General features: G+C 40.4%; 1 long non-coding RNA gene across 1 annotated transcript; it reads left to right on the top strand.

Moving 5' to 3' along the window:
- The first annotated feature begins 241 nt into the window (after positions 1 to 241).
- Positions 242 to 16,089, top strand: LOC116672041 (uncharacterized). Its single transcript, XR_004327449.1, has 3 exons — positions 242 to 306; positions 8,459 to 8,464; positions 16,079 to 16,089. It is a non-coding gene; the product is annotated as an uncharacterized LOC116672041 (long non-coding RNA).
- Positions 16,090 to 16,291: the final 202 nt, after the last annotated feature.

Genomic DNA, 16,291 nt, shown 5'->3' with positions numbered 1-16,291 from the left:
TCGGATTTTATTGTTTATCATAAATTTGACCCGTTGGCCTTTCTAGTGTTGAGAAAATAGCAGAGCTGGGGAGTGTGGGGTAGAGCGAGTGAGAGAGTGATGGGGATTAGTTCCTGAGTGAGTACTGCGATAAACGAAGCGTCTCCTCTATGCTTTCTGAACACAGTTGGAAAGCTGTGGCAGGAAAATTGAACCCTCCTTGATTTCATATTGTTTCTGGAGAAGGAATTGCAACACAAAGGCACGACCAATCCCAGTTGTTGCGGTCTGCGTTGCAGCGACGTGTAGTTACATTTTTGGAGAGGTGTAGGGTCTGCACATATCTACTGTATGCATGTACGTACGTCGTGGATTTGACGCCAAATCATGTATTCTCCTTATATTTACCTAAGAAACATTTCTCATGTCACCCTGTTTACCTCCACCCACAGATGATTGACATGTTCTGCTCATACTCACTTAGTTTTCTTTCTCTTGTCCAAAATCACTTCCAGCACCGCTGTCAGTCAGCGTACCATTGAGCCATTCTTGATTATTTTAATGTGCATGACTCAACCCTCTGAAAATCATTCCACATTTACTGTGTCTAATCGGTTCGGCAGGCTCATTCTTTCATTTAGTTGTCTCTGACTGAAAGCTGCAGAGTTTACCTGTAGTGTTAAACGCTTTCATTGTCAAGTCAGTTAAAGTCATAGCAAACGGTGCAAAATTAAGCGACTCTTCTGTAGATCTAAACCCACATGGACAGAATCCTGCAGGCCGTGCGTTAAAAGACTGTACTTTGCTGTACTCTACTGCTGTAATGATCTGCTGCAGTAGTTCCCTTTGCAGGGTATTGCATCATGATCCGTGATAGCATGACTTATGACAGACAGCCAGAGGGGGAGCTCAGCTCCTGCATTCTCAGCTTCGTGTCATCTTGTTTTATCGCGATAAGGCCTAAATGAATGCAAAAACTTACATCTGAGGCTAAGAAGTGGATGTCATGACCTCAAAACTCATTTTCCTACCTGGTTGTGTAACATCGCCATTAGTGAAACCAGCTTCTCCTATTCCAGTGCACCCCATAAAAATAAAGTGCAGATTTTGACCTCCATTATGATGCTGTGAAGAACTCCACTGAAGTAGCTGTCTCTTTAAAATAACATGTTGTTATACCTCTACTGTAACTTAATTTCAGAAGACGTGGTATTATATTTATAATACCCAAAAGGACAATTATGTGCAATTTCATTACAGTGCATTACTTAATATTTAACCATTTAATCTCATTACAGTGCAATATTTATTTATTGTTGTACTTAACCATTTAATCTCATTACTGTGCAATATATAGTACTCAAGACCTTTGATACACCAAACTATATTTCTATATTTCTGCATAATGTGTACCCTTTATCTCTCTACTACTTTACATATGTTTATAATTGCTCTCAATTGAAATATACATGAATGTGCTCCACATTCCTCCCTTATTTTATTCTGCACAACTTAAATTTTACATTTTATATTTTTTTGAGGACACTGTAAAGGGGTTGCTTAAATCTCGTTGCACAGGTGCTGCTCTTGTGTATAATGACAATAAAAGCATTCTATTCTATCATATTCTTTTTTCAGATGTTTGTATTCTTCCAGTTTAGCACTAGTCAAACATCACGCCCACTCGCTGTGAATTCTCTGGATCACGACATGCTCTAATCAGACGTGGGATCAACTGGACATTACACATATTGTGCACTAGGAAGAACGTCTGGTCCAACTGATTCAGACATATGCTTTCTAACATCCAACTCCTCTGAGTAATGCCTACATACGTTCAGGGTCGCAGTGCATGTGTGAAATGAGCTTTGCTCTCAGCAAGAAAGTAAAAGAAATGCATTTCCGAAAATGTCAAACTGTTTTTTCGACGGGCCCATATCATGAAAAAAAAATCACTTTTTCTGGGATTATGTTGTGTCTCTTGTGCTTCCACATGCAAACAAATTTGGAAAAAACTATCCATGGTGTTTTGAGTGAGATCCGGTTTCTGAATGTCCCCTGACTTCAGTCTCCAGGTGAGGTGCTTTCTACGTCACTAGCGTACACAAGGTGGCTAACAGTAGCACATGCTAGCGCTAGCATGCTAGCTCGTTCTCAATGGCAAAACACTGCTACAACACACACAAGTTGACCATAATCTCCAAAAGAACTACTTCCTGTCCCTGTTCTGCTGTCCCCTCATCTAGAAGAAGTCTTTCAGCTAATCCTGCATTGGACTCAGGGGCGCAGCCAGGAATTTTGGGCCCCATGACAAAAAATCTAATTGGGTTGGTTAATTTTACATTAGTTTGAACCTATTTTTTTGGGGCCCCTGTCAGTCATGGGCCCTTTGAATTGTCTTAACTTTCCCCCCTATATGGCGCTCCTGCCTAGGACTGACTAAAGTTGGAGAAAGAGTTATCAGGCTGATGGGATCTTGCCTAGCTACTGAGCATGTGCTACTCCAAAGTTAGTATAGAAGTGAGATTCTCACTCCGTAGCTAAAACAGAGACCTAAACACACAGGGTGAAAACAGGATCTGCAGCAATGTGCAGTACAACAATTTTGAAACCATGAAACCATGGATACCTATTCTGGTACAACCTCAAAATACAATTATGAACCTGAAAATGAGCAGAATATGGGCGCTTTAAAGTGCTCAGAAAAAAATGGAAATTAAAACATCTTTAATTCCACGAAAAATTGGCAAACTCTCTGCAGGTAAAGTTGTATCAAAAGCTCCAAAACAACACCTAAATGGATCTTATGGATCTTAATGTGATATTGATTAACAGCACTGAAATTGTTAAAAGAAATACAGTAAACTAAACAATTACTAAAGTTTAGAAGCCATAAAACTGTACAATTTAGTATGACACCTCTGGGACATGCTTGTGCTACACAATGGCACATGCATATTCCCACTTATAGATTTTTTTTTAACCATTTTGACTAAAGCCTGATCTAATTAAGAGAGCTTGTTTGTACAGCATGCAGATTTGAATGTGGCTCCGAGGCCTCTAATGCTGCAGGACACGGGGGAGGTGGGGGCGGCTCACCCTGGCCCAACTCCAATTACACTGCTTCTAAACTTCTTACTGTAAAATTTCCATATTTCTCCCACAGGCCCTATAACTAGTGCTAAGCAATATCTCTGGCAGGACTAAAAGAACCAACACAAGGGAATCTCCCTTTAAGAAAACCTAAAGGGGCAAAGCAGTAAATTTCAGCTATTTTTTACAGCGGCGTTTTCAAGATCTGAGGAAATTGAATCCAGTGGTGATATAGCCTAGACGCTTATTAAGCCCAGCCTTTTGTAATAGGAGAGAGGCTTGTTCTACAGAAAGTAGACTTGCCAAGAAAGGGTGATTTCACTGAAGCGGCAACACCAGACCGAGAAGTGGTGAGACAAGAGCATTACTCATTACCTGAAACATGATGTGGACAGAAGAATGGCCGTGGTCCAAGTCTTTTCAACCATTTTTGCCCTGGCTGTAAATGTTCATGAATCCTCTAATTTGACAGCTCTTTGTGTAATTCAGGGTTGATTTCTACTCAACGCTAACAATGACGTTACTGCTGGAAATGTGTACTTTGCAAACAGAACTTTCTTGTCTTGTAATGCCGTTACAAGTGTTACTGTTCCATAACAAGTGGTTGGGGTGCGGCAAAGCTGGTGTTATTTATCTGTCAAACTAATGTCAAACTAACCTGTGTATTGTACCAGCCTGCCAAAGTAAACGGTCCCACTTATTACTGATGACTTCAACATTGTGCGGCCCTTTAAGAGATTCAGTTTTGACACTGACGCAATCCATGTACATGGCTAATACTGTCGTGAAAACACATTTTGACATTTGCAGGACTAAATAAGCCTGCTGGAACTGTTCCAGCAACCAGACAACAGTAGCTGCAATATCACATGCAATGAAAATCTATTTACATATTACATATTTTATTTATTTTCAGGTTTATTTAACAGGGACAATGCACACTAATGTAGCGCAGCACACATTCTCTCTGTTGATCAATGCTTTCCTCAATCAAATCAGCTGTTATCCTAATAAATGTACATTTTTATCATGCTGTGTATAACTGTCGCATCCTGTCAGGAAAATCATCTCTAACTCTCTATCTAAATCTAATCAGCTGTTGGATTCCTGCTAAACCAATCAGAATCGTACACAAATTTCAAGGGCCAATCGCAGAGTCACAACCGTTTTCAGTTTTTTTATCACCAAAAATTGGCCTTTGAAATAAGCGCTGAAAATGTCAACATTAGAAATGTTAAATAACTTACACCCACAATATTGAAAAAGTGAGAAAAATGTCGGAAAAGCGATTGGTTTATTTTTTTCGTGGTTGACGGGAAGACAACACAAGGGTCAAATCTGTTTCTCCCTTTGCTATCAGCTGTTGTTGCAGGCAACCCCCCTTCCACCTCCAGTCCTCTACTCCAGCAGACCGGTCCGGAGCCTTCGGTCTGGTCTTCGGGCTCCTTCGTCACCACCACCGGTGTCTAGATTCCATCGTGGGGTTGTGATGGTTCTCTACCCCTAAATATGAGCTATTCGTATAGCGATGGAGTCTAATCGCCAAAGACTATGTACTTTTTATCACAATGAACCTTTTTGCATATCTGCAAACATGTCTCTCCTGATTGAAATACTACATAAATTGTAAAATGTTCCAAAATGTTCCAAAATGCTTTTCACATGTGCTGTCCCTGGACAGGTCTTGCAATGTCACACCTAAAAACAATGAAATAATTATAATAGTACATACAGGTTTAGTCCAATACAAATAAAATTGATTAGGAATGTAAGAACGGTTGGTCAATATCAACACCAACACACACATACACACACAACAAGTGTCAGTCCATGTAACAAACATTTTAAGACATTCACAAAAAAATACAATATGGCTAGGACCATAACAATAACAGCTTTAACCTTTCTTAGCAAAATGTGTATCTTATTTTGTTTTCCTGGCATACTAATGGGTTGAATTGCAACATTTATTAGTACATTTATTTATTTGTTTGTTATCGATAGGGGTGCTATGGGAACCATTATTCATAGCTGTGGTATTCAGACAACCAGGTCAGCTTTGAACAGTTTTTCAAAGTAAAAGCTTCTGAACTCGCGTTATGGCATGCTGTGTAATTGAAATTGCAAAAATAATAGTTTTAATTCTAATTCATGTGCATATACATCAACAGATGTATAACAGAATGTGTTTCAGAGTTGGTATTGTTCATATAAAATGACAGGGAGATATCCAAATAGGTCAACTTAACCTTACTCTACCAATAATGTTTTTAATTTGTTTTTCCCTGTTGAAATAATTAAGCAGCATTTTGATCAAGTGTCAGGTCAGATGTGTCAACCATATTTCACAATATCTCTTTTACATCAATCTAGGGTCATATAATCCCAAACTAACTTTAGTTTAATCTGTTGCTGGGAGCACTTCTCAGGTGGAATGAGATCATACTGTGGCAGTCATGTGAGACGTAGTTAGGTGGGGTCGGTGACACTGAGCAGCTCCACTGGTTATTGTCCCATGGCTGCTTCTCTTTGTGGATATACGTGGGTGTGTGTGTGTGTATTGTGTGTTTATTGTGGGTTGTGTGTGCACATGCCAGCAAGCCTGCTATGAACATTATGGACCTGGGGACCTCTATGTACTGCTAAACGTTTTGTACTCAGTGAAAGATAAAATAACATTCTTCACTCTTAAGTCTACTCGCAAACATATTAATAACAATAAAGGCAAATCCTATTTGAGAAAGTGACCGCTGCACATGAACGCGAGTGTGCACAGAGTGATAAAAAGGAAAACTATCAGGCATTTGAATGATTTTTGAGGGGAATCAGTGTTTGGGAGTTTACTATCCAGTTTACCAGTATTGACCGATGGCCTGGAGCCTGCAAAATAATCATATTGGCATAATTACACCAACATTTTAATATAAGTCATTTTGGTTCTAGTCACTTCAAAAAGTTACACATCATTATTTTCTTTTTAGGGGGAGGAGAGTTTTCCTTTGTATGCAGCCTTCATGTCATTTACTGACACACAATATTTCCATATTTCCTTATTCTCAGAGCACTTACCCCTAAAATATTATAAATTACCATGTGTAATTTACAAAATCTTTTGATGAGCTTGCTGGACTTACTCACCTTATAACCTGAAATCACAACTCACAAAACTTCACAACAATGAGTACTTTTAAGGACTTTTAAGTCACTATACAGGCCCAATCCCAAAGTGAGCCCTGAGGACTAAGGAGGACTAAAAACTCACAGACTTAACCCTCATGTTGTCTTTGGGTCAAATTGACCCGTTTTCCTATGTCAATGTTCTTTTTAATTACCCAAAATAACATGATTGATTCCACACAACGCTCTTTGGCAAGTACAAATTTTTACTTTCATTAATTTTGGGGCGTCTTATTCAATTTTATAGCATCTGGAGAAAACAATTGAAGTGGTTTTCAAATAGTATTGAGTAAAAGTTGACATATTCCAGTCTGTGATTATCCATCAAAATACAGTACTTTCCTTTAAGTCTAAATAATTCCTAATTTCTGCTTTTCTGAAACATCAGGTATAATTTCCTCTTAATGAAGTTTATTGACCATAAATCCCAAAATCAACTTTAAAACTAAAGTTAATAAGTTAGTGTTTCATAGTGTTAAATGTCAAACAAAAGTGACAAACATTGAAAAAAGTGTTGAAAAAGGGACAAAAACGTAAGAAAAAGTTAAAAACATTGATTAAAAAGCGTCAACTAAAGCGTTGACTTTCAATTTTGACTAAACGACAAAACGAGGGTTAATTGATCTCAGGTGCTAAGTGAGTGCGTGTGTGAGGCCACATGGGCTCAGATAGGTATAAATGGGATTGGGACGGCACTTCACGTAACCTTGGCGACAATTAATAAGAAAGACTTTGCTGACACTTGACAGTTTGGGTATTTTCATTTTAAGTTTGTTGCTTTCCACGCGGGAGACGGCTGGCAGAGTTCAAATTTTTTTAAATTCTTGTTTTCCAAGCTGGACAACAGCTCCGGTCCGTTCTGTGGTCGTGTGTTGTGTTCAGGGGTTAAATTGGGATATGTCATGTGGGGGTTAAGAGCCTATACTTTGCGTTGATGTAGTATCAACAGAGGGCATTTAGCATTTACATTACTGTTCATCAGTCATCACTTGATTACACATTATACACATATTATATACATTATATGCACGTTGTGTTACCTTGCCATGATATAAGAAGGGACCCATACAATGTGCTAAACACAACGTCCCCCATGAAGAGACTGAGAAGAGCTGAGAAGATTTGGGTCTGTGGAGACCAGGTCCACCTCAGACAAACTCTCTTCTCCCATTTTTTAACTTTACTACTACTACTAGTACAACACACACACACACACACACCATGTTATCTGTTAATCCTGCCGATGTAGACAGGGCGTTATGTTGTTGACCCACAGTGGTGAATTGTCTGCAGTGCTGTGCCAGTTGTCGCCATGTTCCGACTGTTTTCATCTCATCTCCGCCCTGACAAAATAGACACGCCATTCAAAAAATCTTTCATTTATTGTCAGAAATGTGTTTTCAAAAGTATCACTTTTATCAAATTTTATGTGACATATTTCCAGTAGGCAACTAACTGCAAGCAGGCACAACGGGACACAAAGGAGCAGGCTCATGTGCCGGGACTGATCCCCACGGAGAGCCCCGGCCCAATTTAACTACTGGTCCTGCTGTTGTTTACCTTTGTAAGTTAAGATTTCAGTATATTCTAACGTGGTAAACGTCACAACGCTTTGAAGTCAAGTGCAGATTTGAGTTACGCATGCGTCACTTTGCAACAAGTAGCATACAAGATGCTAACAAGAGACTTCTGTAATTATCAACACAGTAAAAATGGACCTACTTAACCAAGCTGGTTTACTGCTAGCTACAAGTTAGCATAAAACACAACAAAGGCTGTCAGTTGAATAGTGTTTTGAGCTAATGTTAGCAACTAAACAATCATAGATAGCTACAACATTTTTGAAATGATTGCTAGCTTAGCTACAAGTTAGCATCAAACACAACAAAGGCTGTCAGTTGAATGGCGTATTGCGCTAACGTTAGCAACTAAACAATCATAGATAGCTAAAATGTTTTTGAAATGACTGCTATCTTAGCTACAAGCAAGCAATCAAACACAACAAAGGTTGTCAGTTTAATGGCATTTTGAGCTAACGTTAGCAACCAAACAATCACAGATAGCTTAAGCATTTTTGAAATGATCCCCATTTTCTCTTATTGTTTGTAATAAGAAAAATTTATTGTTTCATGAATTTCACAAATTTGACTCAAATCTGCACTGGACTTACTTTGGGAATTGACAAAGTCGATGCAGACTCCCTGAAAAGGTAAGTGTGTACTCAAACCCTCACGCCCTTTGAAATTCGACATTAGGACAATCCTAAACCATTACGAATTTTGTGAGAATACACACCAAAGTCTGTAAATCTGTGAGTCTGGAATTTGGGATTGGGCCTATCTGTTTTAACAAATGGAGGTAGGATGAATCTTTGCAAAAATCTAAACTATTGTGCTTGGTTGCATCCAGGTGTAGCACATAGTATTATTCCATTATGCATCCTAGTTTCCATAAAACAGTTTTATTCTGCGGTGTGTAGCATAGTGATGGTCTACAAATGCATTTCCCAGAGCACTTTGCTTTCATCTGTTTGTAATCTCATTCTCTAAAAAAAACAAAAAAAACATGACTTACTATTCAATTCAATTCAATTTTATTTATAGTATCAATTCATAACAAGAGTTATCTCAAGACACTTTACAGATAGACCACACTCCAGAATTTACAAGGACCCAACAGTTCTAATAGTTTCCTCCAGAGCAAGCAACAGTGCGACAGTGGCGAGGAAAAACTGCCTTTTAGGCAGAAACCTCGGTCAGACCCAGGCTCTTGGTAGGCGGTGTCTGACGGGCCGGTTGGGGTTAGCGTGAAGAGTGGCAATAAAAATAGAAAAAATTAGTAGTTTGTAGAAGTTCTTTGTAGTAGTTCATGGCATAGCAGGACGCTGTGCGGCATTACAAGGCACAGCAGGACGTAGCAGGACGTAGCAGGACGTTGCAGGACGTAGCAGGGCACCGCAGTGTAGCAGTTGAACATGGCATCACAGAACGTGTAGCGGGACCATGGCGACAGCTGCTACCCTGATTTCGGAGCCTCTCTGATCCAAGGGAACATGCTGGTGAAAAAAGAACATAAGGACTCCGGGGAATGACTCCCCAGAAATAGGTTAGTAACACGCATTTCTGGGACATGGATGCACATAAATGAAAAGATAGAAAGATAGAGGAGAGAGGAGCTCAGTGTATCAAAATAAGTCCCCAGCTGTCTAAAACTATTACAGCAAAACCAAGAGAGACGAGGTAAAGAGAGCTCCAGCCCGGCCGGGCCAGAACTCTCCCCAACCGGATCGGGCTGTATGCCAAGTCTCCCTTTAGTTCTATTATATTCTTGATTATATGTTAGATAAATCTGAAAACTATGTGACTAACTACTACTCCCTAACAATATTCGATTCTATGCCCTAACTAGTGTATCAAAATAAGTCCCCAGCTGTCTAAAACTATTACAACAAAACCAAGAGAGACGAGGTAAAGAGAGCTCCAGCCCGGCCGGGCCAGAACTCTCCCCAACCGGATCGGGCTGTATGCCAAGTCTCCCTTTAGTTATATTATATGAAACTATGTGACTAACTACTACTCCCTAACAATATTCGATTCTATGCCCTAACTATAAGCTTCATCAAAAAGGAAAGTCTTAAGCCTACTCTTAAATGTGGAGACGGTGTCTGCCTCCCGGACCCAAACTGGAACCTGGTTCCACAGGAGAGGAGCCTGATAGCTGAACGCTCTGGCTCCCGTTCTACTTTTAGAGACTCTAGGAACCACCAGTAACCCTGCATTCTGGGAGCGTAGTTCTCTCCCAGGGTTGTAAGGTACTATGAGCTCTTTAAGATAAGATGGAGCCTGACCATGAAGAGCTTTGTAGGTGAGAAGAAGGATTTTAAATTCTTTTCTAAATTTTACAGGAAGCCAATGCAGAGAAGCTAAAACAGGAGAAACGTGATCTCTTTTCCTGATTCCCGTCAGAACACGTGCTGCAGCATTCTGGATCAGCTGTAGAGTCTTTATGGATTTTTTCGAGCAGACTGATAGTAAGAATTGCAGTAATCCAACCTAGAAGTAACAAATGCATGGACTAATTTTCTGCATCATTTTTAGACAGGATATTCCTGATTTTGCAATATTACGTAGGTGAAAAAGGCGATCCTTGAAATTTGCTTTAAGTGGGAATTAAAGGACATGTCCTGATCAAAGATGACTCCAAGATTCTTCACAGTGTGCTGGAGGCCAGGGTGATGCCATCCAGAGTAACTATATCTTTGGATAGTGCGTCACGGAGGTGCTTGGGTCCGAGAGCAATAACTTCAGTTTTATCTGAGTTTAACATTAGAAAATTACAGGTCATCCAGGTTTTAATATCCTGAAGGCACGTTTGAAGTTTAGCTAACTGATTAGTTTCATCCGGCTTGATTGATAGATATAATTGAGTATCATCTGCATAACAATGAAGTTTATGGAGTGTTTCCTAATAATACTGCCTAAAGGAAGCATATATAAAGTGAACAGGATTGGACCGAGCACAGATCCTTGTGGGACTCCATGACTAACCTTGGCGTGCACAGAGGATTCATCGTTAACATTAACAAACTGAGATCGATCTGATAAATAAGACTTAAACCAGCTTAGAGCAGTCCCTTTAATGCCAATTAAATGTTCCAATCTCTGTAATATGATATAATGGTCAATGGTATCAAATGCAGCGCTAAGATCTAATAACACAAGTACAGAGATAGTCCTTTGTCTGATGCAATTAGGAGGTCATTAGTAATTTTTAACAAGTGCTGTCTCTGTGCTATGATAAACTCTAAATCCTGACTGAAAATCCTCAAATAAGCTGTTGCTATGCAGAAAGTCGCACAGCTGTTGGCGACTGCTTTCTCAAGAATCTTAGAGAGAAATGGAAGGTTGGATATAGGTCTATAGTTGGCTAAAACATCTGGATCAAGGTTTGGCTTTTTCAGAAGAGGTTTAATTACAGCTACTTTAAAGTACTGTGGTACATAGCCTGTTAATAAAGACAAATTGGTTATATTCAGTAGTGAAGTGTTGACTAATGGTAAACTTCTTTAAGTAGCCTAGTCGGGATGGGGATCTAAGAGGCAGGTTGATGGCTTAGATGAAGAAATAATTGAATTAAATGATAAAGATCAAGTGAAGCAAAGCAGTCAAAACATGTATCTGGTTTTACAGCTGTTTCTAACGTTCCTGAGTTTAGAGATAAGCCAGTTAAAGGCAGGTCTTGGTGAATTTTGCTTCTAATAGTTATAATTTTATCATTGAAGAACCTCATAAAGTCGTTACTACTAAGAGCTATGGGAATACTTGGCTCAGTAGAGCTGTGACCTTCTGTTAGCCTGGCTACAGTGCTGAAAAGAAACCTGGGGTTGTTCCTATTTTCCTCTATCAATGACGAGTAGTACCTGCTCTGGCATTACGGAGGGCCTTCCTATACGTTTTAAGACTATCTTGCCAGGTTAAACGAGAATTTTCCAGTTTGGTGGAGCGCCAGATCTTCTCAAGTTTCCGCGATATTTGCTTTAATTTGCGAGTTTCAGTGTTATACCATGGAGCTAACCTTCTTTGTTTTATTATCTTCTTTTTTAGAGGGGCAACAGAGTCTAGAGTCATTCGTAGCGAGCCTGCTGCACTATCAACAAAATGATCGATTTGGGAGGGACTAATAGCATAGGAGTCCTCCGTTACTTTGGGACTTGGTAATGAATTAAATGCTAACGGAATCGCATCCTTAAATTTAGCTACAGCACTATCAGATAGACATCTTGTATAGGATGTTTTGCCTAACGGCGTGTAGTTCAGCAGTATAAACTCAAAAGTTATCAAACAGTGGTCAGATAGGAAGGGATTCTGTGGGAACACTATTAAATGTTCAATTTCAACACCATATACCAGAACAAGATCGAGGGTGTGGTTAAAACGGTGAGTCGGTTTATGTACACTTTGAGAGAAGCCAATAGAATCTAATAGAGAGATAAACGCAGTGCTAAGGCTATCATTCTCATCGTCCACATGAATATTAAAATCCCCTACAATAATAACTTTGTCCGTTTTTAGCACTAAGTTCGATAGAAACTCTGCAAATTCGGATAAAAATTCAGAGTATGGACCAGTGCTCGGTACACTATAACAAATAGAACTGGTTGCATTGATTTCCACTTGGGTGTGAAAGACTAAGAACAAGACTTTCAAATGAGTTATAATTTAGTTTAGGTTTAGAGCTAATTAGTAGACTAGAATCAAAGATAGCTGCAACTCCACCTCCTCGGCCTGCGCCTCGAGGAATTGAGTATTAATATGACTGGGGGGTGGACTCATTTAGACTAACATATTCTCCATTACCCAGCCAGGTTTCAGTAAGACAAATAAATCAATATTAGAATCTGATATCAATTCATTTACTAGTACCCCTTTAGAAGAGAGAGATCTGATGTTTAAGAGTCCACATTTAATTCTCCTATTCTTTTGAACTATTGCACTTGTGGTTTTAATTTTATGAGGTTTCATGCACTGCTCCTCTTCTGTTTACCTTTGATTTAAATAATTTAATGGTCGGGGGGCAGACACCGTCACTATGGGATTTTTACTAGGGAACACCTGGAATAAAGGAGCAGAGAAGTGTGTTAGACTGGGACTCTGCTCCTGGTCCCAACTATGGATTGTCAAGGATTAGGTCACCAATAAACTTGTCAATGTTTCTAGAAATGAGAGCTGCTCCAGCCCAAGTGGGATGAATGCCGTCTCTCCGAATCAGACCAGGTCCTCCCCAGAAAGACTGCCAGTGATCCACAAAGCCCACATCATTATCTGGACACCACCTCGATAGCCAGCGGCGAAATGACGACATGCGGCTATACATGTCATCGCTGGTTAGATTTGGCAGGGGTCCAGAGAAAACTACGGTGTCCGACATTGACTTCGCGTATGTACACACCGATTCAACATTAATCTTAGTAACCTCCGATTGCCGTAACCGGGAGTCATTAACGCCAACGTGAATAACAATCTTGCTGTATTTACGTTTATCCTAGCCAGCAGTTTCAGATAAGACTCACGTCGCCCGCTCTAGCCCCCGGATGCACTTAACTACGGCTGCCGGCTTCGCTAACTTCACGTTTCTCAGAATGGAGCTGCCGATAACCAGAGTTGGTTTCTCAGCGGGGGGGTTGCTGAGTGGGGAAAATCTGTTAGAAACGCTAACAGGCTGGTGGCGGTCCGACGTCTTGGAAAGCTTACGACTGTCTCTTCCTCGTCCTCGCACAGTAACCCACGCACTATGTCCTGACTGCTCCGGAGTTCGCGAGACGGCTACCAGAGGCTAACTCAGGCTCAGGCCGGCCCGTGCCGACTACCGGGGGGGTTAGCTACAGTAACTGACGACTGATCTGTCATGGTGCGGATCCGGACTTCTAACTCACTAAGCCTCGCCTCCACGTCCAAAAATAAACTACACTTGTTACACACGCCATCACCGCTAAAGAATGCAGAGGAGTAACTAAACATCTCACACATCGAGCAGGAGAAAGTCGGAGAGGGGGCCGACATAACTAACTGCTAGGCTAAAGTCGTTAGCGGCTAAGCTAAAGTATGGTAGCGTTAGCTACCAAGCGTTAAAACAGCTGTTATTTAACAAAAGTCGCTAAAAAAAAATGAGAAGATATGTGAGTGCTTAGGCAGAACTGCTATAAGAATAAGTGTTTAGCGGACAGTTAGCCGCTGTAATAGCAAATCTAACAACCTGAACTGGTATGTCGTGAGCAGCAGAGCTACCAACACGCAAACAACACAAAGGCACAGGAAACGGAAATGAGTCAGGTACGCTTACCGTAATCACCCATGAATCCTCATCCTTACTAAAATCCCTTTTTTTGCTTCTCGTTTTATATTAAAGAATGTTGGTTTAATAACTTGTCTAGATGAGCAATTGTTGCATAGTAGCTGTTCATGTGACAAAGAATGAGTTTCTAAGCCTTTATTTTCCAAACCACATGTCAGGTTGAAGTAACGGTGTGGTTGGACTGTATCGGTAGGCTCGTCTTGGGAGTTTGCAGATGGAAGTGAGCTGTGCACATCTTCCTGACGGCTCCATAATGCATCCTACAGGCCCAAACATAAACCATCCAGCGCACTTTACACAACCCCAAAGGGAAATGTACAGCTTGAGATAAGAGTCTGAACAAACATTTCAGTTTTTCTTTGCTCGTGTGTATTTTGAGCACTTTGTATGTAAGGGGTCAGAGAGAGCCAACCCATGGCACAGGATGTTGTGTCTCTGGCTCCTTCCCAGGCTTGTTTCTGCTTACATAAAGTGTCACAACAGGCAGGATATGATGACAAAGTAATGGGATGTAACCAGCAATCCCACTTAAACTGCAACATGCTGCCTTCACAGCAGGAGCACTCACTCTCTTCCTGCACTTGGATGAGACATCAAATTTAATCAACCTTTTATATACAGTACATATCAAATCCTTTAGGCCTGCAAACATACCCTCATTTTTCAAAAGACTTGAAATTGTTATTTCCTCACCTGATATCCCTTTACAGGAAGAGACCGGGTATTTCCCTTCCAAAGCCCAAGGTGGAAACATGAGAAAGCGTTTTGCTGAAGACTATGTTCATATATTGTTACAAACTCAACGGAAACAGTTAAGTGAGAGTGAAAAAAGCAAAGCTGATCTACCTGAGTGATTGATGTCTGTTTCCAGGTGGCGTCCCCATAACTATTTCTGTTACAGTAGCCACAGTTCTTTCAAAGATTCTTTGAAACTACGGAAATTCAGCTGAACCCTTGATTCGCCATTATTTAAATCCTGATAAGCACTTGGATCAGTCAAGCAGTATCGTCAGCTGGGAAGTGCAGTGGAAAAAGAAAAAAAGAAAAAAACTGAAACTGTATCTGAGACACACCTGCTCTTAGCAGGTCAGCTGGCCTGTGAAAATCAAGCCTCTTTTCATTGGCGGTGTCGAGAAAGTCACACCGTTCCTTGCGCAAACCTCACAATAAAAGGCAGCAAGAACAGAAGGCCGGATTTGCTCTTTTGACCCTCTTGTGTTTTCACGCCTTTAAGTTTGCAACACTCCAAGCTCTGTGACTGGTTTCATCAAAGGAACACTGGCCTCCTTTGGAGACTCGCCCTTCCATGGGAAGATTCAGGGCGAGACAGCCGCAACCCGATCCACCGCGCATCCATTGATTACAATGTTATGACCCGCCATTTGTTTAAATGTAGGGGTCTCTTTTGTGCATTTAACCTGGAAGTATAATACTTGAACACGTAAGAATTGTAATGTTACAATGATATATCTCAATAAAACTGGACGAGGTATTTTTAAGAGCCATGCTAGCGGAGTGAATGTGTGCACATATTCATGGTCCCCAGAGGATTAGTCCTATTGACTTTGGCGATTTTTCCTTTAGCACCACCATGAAGTTCACAGTAGCAGTTTTGTCTTAAATTATTGCCATTACTTAGGTTCAGACATTAATGTAATGTTTTTAATGTAAAAACTAAAGTGATTACATTATCTGACGCCAGCATCATGTCAAAAATCAAATTCCCCCAATTATTTGACAAAGGAAATGCAAAACTAATGGCCTTCCCATTAGCCTTTTGTTTTTAGGGAATTTCAAGGGATGATTACAATTTACACTCTATTACACACAGGCCTGAATGACACACACATGGTCAGTACCTGTACATGCACTAAATGGAGAAATTTCAGAGGGGCCCTTGTGGAATACCTAGTTCTTTTGGAGATTATGGTGAACTAGTGGGTGTTGTAGCAGTGGTTTGCCATTGAGAACGAGCTAGCATGCTACGGTTAGCCACCTGTTCTGGGCTAGCGACGTAGCAAGCGGTGCAGATGTTAAACAGCTCGCCCTGAGACTAAAGGCAGAGGACATTCAGAAACCGGATCTCACTCAAATAGCATGGGTAGTTTTTTTCATGATTGTATGCATGTGTAAGCACCAGAGAAACAAAATAATACCCCAAATCCCCATAGAAAAAGTTATTTTTTTCATA

This window comes from Etheostoma spectabile, chromosome 22 (assembly GCF_008692095.1).
Source record: "Etheostoma spectabile isolate EspeVRDwgs_2016 chromosome 22, UIUC_Espe_1.0, whole genome shotgun sequence".
Taxonomy (NCBI): Eukaryota; Metazoa; Chordata; class Actinopteri; order Perciformes; family Percidae; genus Etheostoma; species Etheostoma spectabile.
This window is presented reverse-complemented; position numbering and strand designations above follow the sequence as displayed.